Source organism: Crinia signifera, chromosome 1 (genome assembly GCF_055691185.1).
Source record: "Crinia signifera chromosome 1, ASM5569118v1, whole genome shotgun sequence".
NCBI classification, from domain to species: Eukaryota; Metazoa; Chordata; class Amphibia; order Anura; family Myobatrachidae; genus Crinia; species Crinia signifera.
The window spans coordinates 11,284,236-11,290,883 of NC_139217.1; positions in this window are offsets into that span (position 1 = coordinate 11,284,236).

The window sequence follows — 6,648 nt, forward strand, 5'->3', positions numbered from 1 at the left end:
ATCTTAACACTACACACCAAACACACGGTGGCGAGTCAAGAAACATTCTGGTTTATTAGAAGTTTAACAGTAAGTTAAAAAGACATGATACATGGGTGTGGACAAATGTGTGGTACTTTGTTATTGGCTGTTTAACAGTTGCTGGGCAGATTAAACAGGAGACATACAAGATATTATACACAAGAGAATGGGTGAGAGAGGGGGGTTTTCGATTATAGAGGAGTTTATACATGAACACACTGCATAGCAATTCCAAGAGGGGGGGTTGGGAGCAGAAGCTCAGTGCCGAAGTGATAACGCACACAGGCCCATTATCTGTAACCTTGAAATGTAGCTATGCAAAAACAGTCTACCCACAATGGGAACAGTCTACGTGCAAATTCCTATATGCTACATGGGTTCTAAATCTTAACCCTTCAATCCCCTCTTAGAATCATGAATTTAGATGATATGATTCTTCTTACTGAATTCCTTATTTCTGTGCTTAGCAAGATATTGTTTGTAGCCTTCAGGGGAATTTGCGTGTGCAGGGGCAATGGATTCATACATAAGTGTATTCTCAATACCTTTGGTAGCAAGTTTTCTACAACATGGTATAATACAAAAAACAACAATACAGATAATAGTAAGAATAATCAATATATAGATTGCTAATTGAACAAGGGCCTGCTTCCAGTTTTCAAACCATCCAAACCATTGGCTCCATGGGTTATCGATGCCTGAATTCTTCTTCAATTCTATTGATAAATCCTCCAGTTTTTTAATAGCTAGAGTAACTTTACCATGGGGGCCTGTGTTGTCAGGGATATATGTACAACATCCTTCAACTTTTACTATATAAACACAAACTCCTCCTTTCTCTGCTAATATCATATCTAGAGCCATACAATTTTGAAATGTCATTTGTGATATGGCTTCTAATTGTTCTGCAATGCCTTTTAAAGCATCTCTTGTATCATTTACAAATCTCTGCTGGTTGTAGTAAATGTAATTAATCCAAGCAACATTTTTGTTTGCAGTGATTATGGGTATGATGGATTCAAAGCCAGCCGCAACTTGATCTCTGACCTTAAATTCATCTGGGACCCCTCTTGGGACACCAATTGCATCAATATATACATGTGGATCAAAACTCCCTAAAGGTGTTTCCCTTTTCTTTCTATTAATTGTGTCTTCAGGCAAAGGTGCCTCTATTTCTGCAGGTAGTATGTGTAAGGGCATAATAATTTTGGCTAGAGCACACTGTCCCTGCCAAGGAGTATCTAGCTTAGTTCTTATCTTCATATCACCGCAAATATAGTAAATGTCACCAAGGGATAGTGGCCCTTATTCTGGTTGGTGCGGTCAGAGCCGCACACGGGGCTCCGACCGCACAAACCAAGGGCCGCCCACCGGACGGATCGCCACGGCCGTCCGTACACGGACGGCTGGCGATCCGCACAAAAATGGTGGAGGCTACGCCTCCACCATGGTGGGAGCTGCCCCCTGCCTTCGATGGTCGACGACCATCGAAGGCAGGCCCGCACGCCGCGGCAGCTCCCGCAAGCTCAGACCACACGGACAATCGTCCGTGTGGGAGCTTGTAAGGGGGCTGAAAGCTGACATCCGGCGACGTCAGCTTTCCGCCCCCATGTCATGGTAATGAGGGCGTCATGCCCTCATTACCATGCATACGCCCCGCGTTTTCATGGGAACGCCCATGAAACGCGGGGCGTACACATAGGGAAATGAGGGGCTGAAGCCCCTCACGCCCCTATACGCCCCCTTTGCGGCGGACGAAATCCGTCTGCGGCGAAGGGGGCTGCACATGCGCAGAATGACCTCTGCGCATGTGCAGACCACAAACATCGGCGGTACGGCCGCACGCGGGCCGTACCGTGCCGATCAGAATAAGGGCCTTAGTCTGGTTGACAAGTACAATGTGTCTATATTTACTACAGTATCCATCAGGAAAGGTTCTTAAATTCCTTCCTGTTGTGTCATTGGATACATAACATGTGTAGTTACCTGGGTAAATGGTGATGGTGTTTCCTGGGTTAGAATTCTTTGACAATATGGGATATTTCATTTTCCATAACTCACGTTCACTATCATTTGTACGAGTACCATTATATAAACTGAAAAAAACAATTCTCTTGGGATTCTGGGATGTTTAAAGGTACAGTGCCTAGATGAGGCCTGGATTTTGCACAGACATAACAATTACTTCTATTATGTGTATCAGCTAGTTTTGGGAACTGGAAATAATCAAGTACAAATGTGGCAGTATGAGTGTTAGATGAGTTAAACCATAGGGTTAGTAGTTCACCATTTTGGGTTATATCTACTTCAGCTTTAAGGGGAATGCAAAGAGCAAGAACGAGCAAAGTTATTGGGGTCAATATCAGGGGCTGGTCCAGAGTTGGAGTCATCATGGAATGGGTCCTCTTCTCCACGTTGGAGGTCAGGGTTGTCTACCCTCGTTAGTACCTCGTCCTGTTGGAGGTCAGGGTTGTCTACCCTCGTTAGTACCTCGTCCTGTTGGAGGTCAGGGTTGTCTACCCTCGTTAGTACCTCGTCCTCGATCTGTTCTCTATCCGGGACGTTACTCGGGATTCTCTTTACCCTGGATGCGTGTATCCACACTGGACTCTCTTCTGTAAGGACAGCCGTCCTTGTTACCGCTACGATCTCTGTTTCTGGACCATAGGTGAAGTCTCCTGGGCTCTTATTTCTGGCGAGGACCTTCACAACGACCTTGTCTCTAACCTGGAAGGGGTGTGTTGGTTCCTGTGGATTAGAAGGATTTTTACAAATAACACCATGTTCAATTTCACTAAGTCTGGTGATGAGGGACCTAACATACTCTTCTCTAATCTGTTCTAGATCTCCTTCCTGGACTATCATTGGTTTCTTGGCCCAAGGTGTGGGAAAAAGTCTTCCCATCAGAATTTCAAAGGGTGAATAACCCAGAGTCTTTTGGGGGGGTCATTCTAATTTCTGCTAGGACTATGGGGAGGGTTTGTTTCCATTTATTAAATGTTCCTCCTGTTGCTTTCCTAAGTTTGTCCTTTAAAGTCCTATTTATTTTTTCCACAATTCCTGAACTTTGAGAATGATAGGGAATGTGAAATTTCCTCTCTATTTGAAATGCTTTCACTAAAGCTTGTGTGATTTTTTGCTGTAAAGGCAGTGCCTTTGTCGCTATCTATTTGGAGCGGGCATCCCCATCTAGGGATGATTTCTTGTGTTAGTATGCGTGCAACTGTTTTTGCATCTTCTGCTTTTGTGGGAAATGCCTCTGGCCATCTGGAAAACATATCTACTATGACCAGAGCATACTCCTGTTTTGTACCTTTGTTAGGTATATGTGTAAAATCAATTTGCAAATGTGTGAAAGGAGTAGTTGGGTACTCCGGGTGTTGATGCTTTGCTTTCATTGGGTTATTAGGGTTGTTGCGCAGACAGGTAATACATCTGCTAATGTACTAATCTACCAATGTTTTAGCATCTGTGATATAAAAGTCTTTGCTCAAAAGTATAGCTGTGGTGATTTTGCTATAATGTCCTACCCCATGGTAGTGAGCAATGAACAATGGGTGCTTGATTGTGGTATGCATGGTCTCCCCTCTTTGCAGATCAATCCTGTTATAGGATTTTTCTGCAATATTGGAAATAACCAGTCATCCAAGTCTTTTTGTGATGCTGAGCTTTGTAGTTCAGTGATCAGGTTTATCTTTCTACATTTGGCAAGCTCTTGTGAGCGCTATGAGTTCTGCAGCTTGTGCTGATTGATATGGAATGGGTCTCGCTTCTAAAATGTCATTTGGGAGGCGTACCACTGCGTAGCCTGCCTGATATGTCGAGTCATTGGGTCTACTACAAGAACCATCCACAAATACATGGTCAGAACCTGGTATTGGTACAAGGGAAATGTCAAGTCTAGGGGAGGTCTCTGACTCTATTGATGCAGAACAGTCATGATCGTCAGGAATGTCATCCTGGGAGCCCTTTAGTCCTAAAAGTGCATTTAGAATGGGTGCGGGGCCTGAGGATGCGTTTGCATACTTAATGGTGAGTGAGGGGCTTCCTAGCAACAGGACCTCATCTCCACTAAGACGCTGGGCTGACATGTGTTGTGTGTGTAGCCCTTTAAGTAATGCTACAACATTATGTGTGGTATGGAGAACAGTGGGTGAGCCTAGGGTGAGTGTGGTTGCCATCTCAGCTACCATTGCACAGGCCGCCAGTGCCCGAAGACAGGCAGGCATACCTTGGACCGACACCGGCATCACTTTGGAAAAGAATGCCACGGGGCGCAGCTTACCTCCATATTCTTGTGTCAGCACACCCGCCATGGTTTTACATTTTGTCCCTTGCATATAAATGAAATGGTTGTACATAGTTTGGGAGGGTCAATGCCGGACTTTTCATCAACATACATTTTTAAGGCTTTCATATGCATTTAACATTTCTTGTGACTATTGTATCTGTTTAGGTTTGTCATTGAGTGTGGCTTGTCTCAAAATGTTATCATAGTAGGAACAGTCAGAAATCCACTGTATGCAATAATAGTGTTTGGGCGGACCAGACCCAGTACAGACTGTATGCGTTGTGGGCTGACTTTCCTTTCCCCTTTTGTTAAGACAAAACCTAAATATTCAACATTCTTTTTGCACCATTGAATTTTTGCTTTTTGACACTTTGTGCCCACATTCACAGAGCCAGTTTAACAGTGATATACCATCCTCTCGGCATGCCTCCTTTGTTGAACTACAGATAAGCAGATCATCTGCATACTGTAGCAGGACTGAACCATAGGGGGGGTGCCAGGGAATGTGGCTTGGAGCACGATGCTGTACACAACAGGGGAGTCAATATACTCCTGTGGCAGTCTGCATCATGTTAACTGCTGGCCTCAAAAGAAAATGCAAATAACAGTTGTGTCTGGGTGTCCACAGGTATGCTAAAAAATATATTTTTCAAATCGGTTACTGAGAAGTAGGCGGCATCTACAGGGATGGCTGAGATGAGTGAGTTTATATCAGGTACAGTGGGTGCAATGGGAACAATTAATTGGTTTATTGCTCTGAGGTCCTGTTGACCATGTCTGAGGATTTACAGTGTCTAATTCTGTGTTTGGGTCAGAACTGTCAGTCATGAGCAAGTGTGGTGATGAAACATCAATTCCCTTTCCTGCTTCTGATGGACTAATTGTGATTTCTAGCACAGAGAGAAGATCTCTGCCTAGCAAATTCATTGGGCAGTCAGGTATTACAGTAAATTCATGTTTTCCTATGTCATGGCCCTTTAAGGTCTGTCCCTGCCAGTCAATCTGAAATCTGGGGTTGTCTCTAGGTCTGGGTTGGCTGGGCTGCATGGGGTTACTGACCTGTCGGGGTTTGTTTGAAGGGAACGGACAGTCTCTAGCCCAATGGCTATCCCTTTCACAGTTATAGCAGCTTGTCTGCCTGTTGGGTGGGGGTCCCGCAGGAGCCCTCTGAGGTAGCCTGTCTCTAGGAGGACGGAATGGTTTATTCTGTCTCCTAGGATTGTTTTGATTTTGGAAGCGTATGAACGGGGTATGTGATGGTGTGACAGTGTTTCTTTTAACTTCAAAACAATCTGCTGCTTCCTTTTTATACAAATGTTTTTTCAAAATCCTTCACTGTATCAGAGGTTTAAGTTGAAACACTCTGCTTCACAGCGAGGCTATACATCGGCAGCAGATTATTAATGAAAGTGGAAACAAGTAAATTATCATTATGCAGAAGCGGCAGACCTGCTTCCTCGGTCCCGCACTTCTTGAATCTCTTCCAGAAATTTGTCACTGTATCTGTTTACAACTTACAGCTATGGGGAGAGATGAGCGTGCTTTAAACACTTCATTCATATGTGCAGCAAGTTGATCCCACATAGCATCTATGCCTTCTTGTGTATTAAGTGGGTAACCTACAGTTGTTTGTGTGACTGAGGGTACACTGATAAGTGGAACTTTTTCCCAGTCTCATTTATTGTAATGGTCAATTATATCATTAACAATGAGTCTCATATCTCCTTGGGTAAAGCTGCGTCCTTTGCATGCTTTCTTTAAATATATTATACATCCTATTGGTGTTATTATTGTTTTGGGACAATTTTTAATTATCCTATCTATCCCGCTAAATTGTCTACTCAAGGGTTAATGAAATAGTAACTTGTGGGGGAGACACGGGCAACATATTCTTTACATGTCTCTCCTGGTAAAAGCGGGGGATATTCTGTTTCTTTAATATAATCCCATAATATAACAGTATATCAGTCAATATGGTCACAATAATATCTGTCACAAGTCAAGTCGCAATTGTACTTAAAATTACTTTAAACAAAATTACATTCAGTAGCCAAATCACTTTGCAAATCTACTTAGGATCACTTTAAACAGCAATAACACTCAGTGGCGTACACTTACCACCCGTTCACTGAGTATCCTTAATACAAAACATACAGTAAGGCAGACAGAACACTTCAGCATATGTGCACTTACCATCTGTCTACTGAGTGTTTAAACAAATACACAGTTTGCAACATTAACAGACAAACATGTACATACATATATTTAGGCGATCAGATCGAGGAGGCTTTCTCTGTGAACCCCTGGTTCAATTGCGGTATCCCGGATACCTGTTT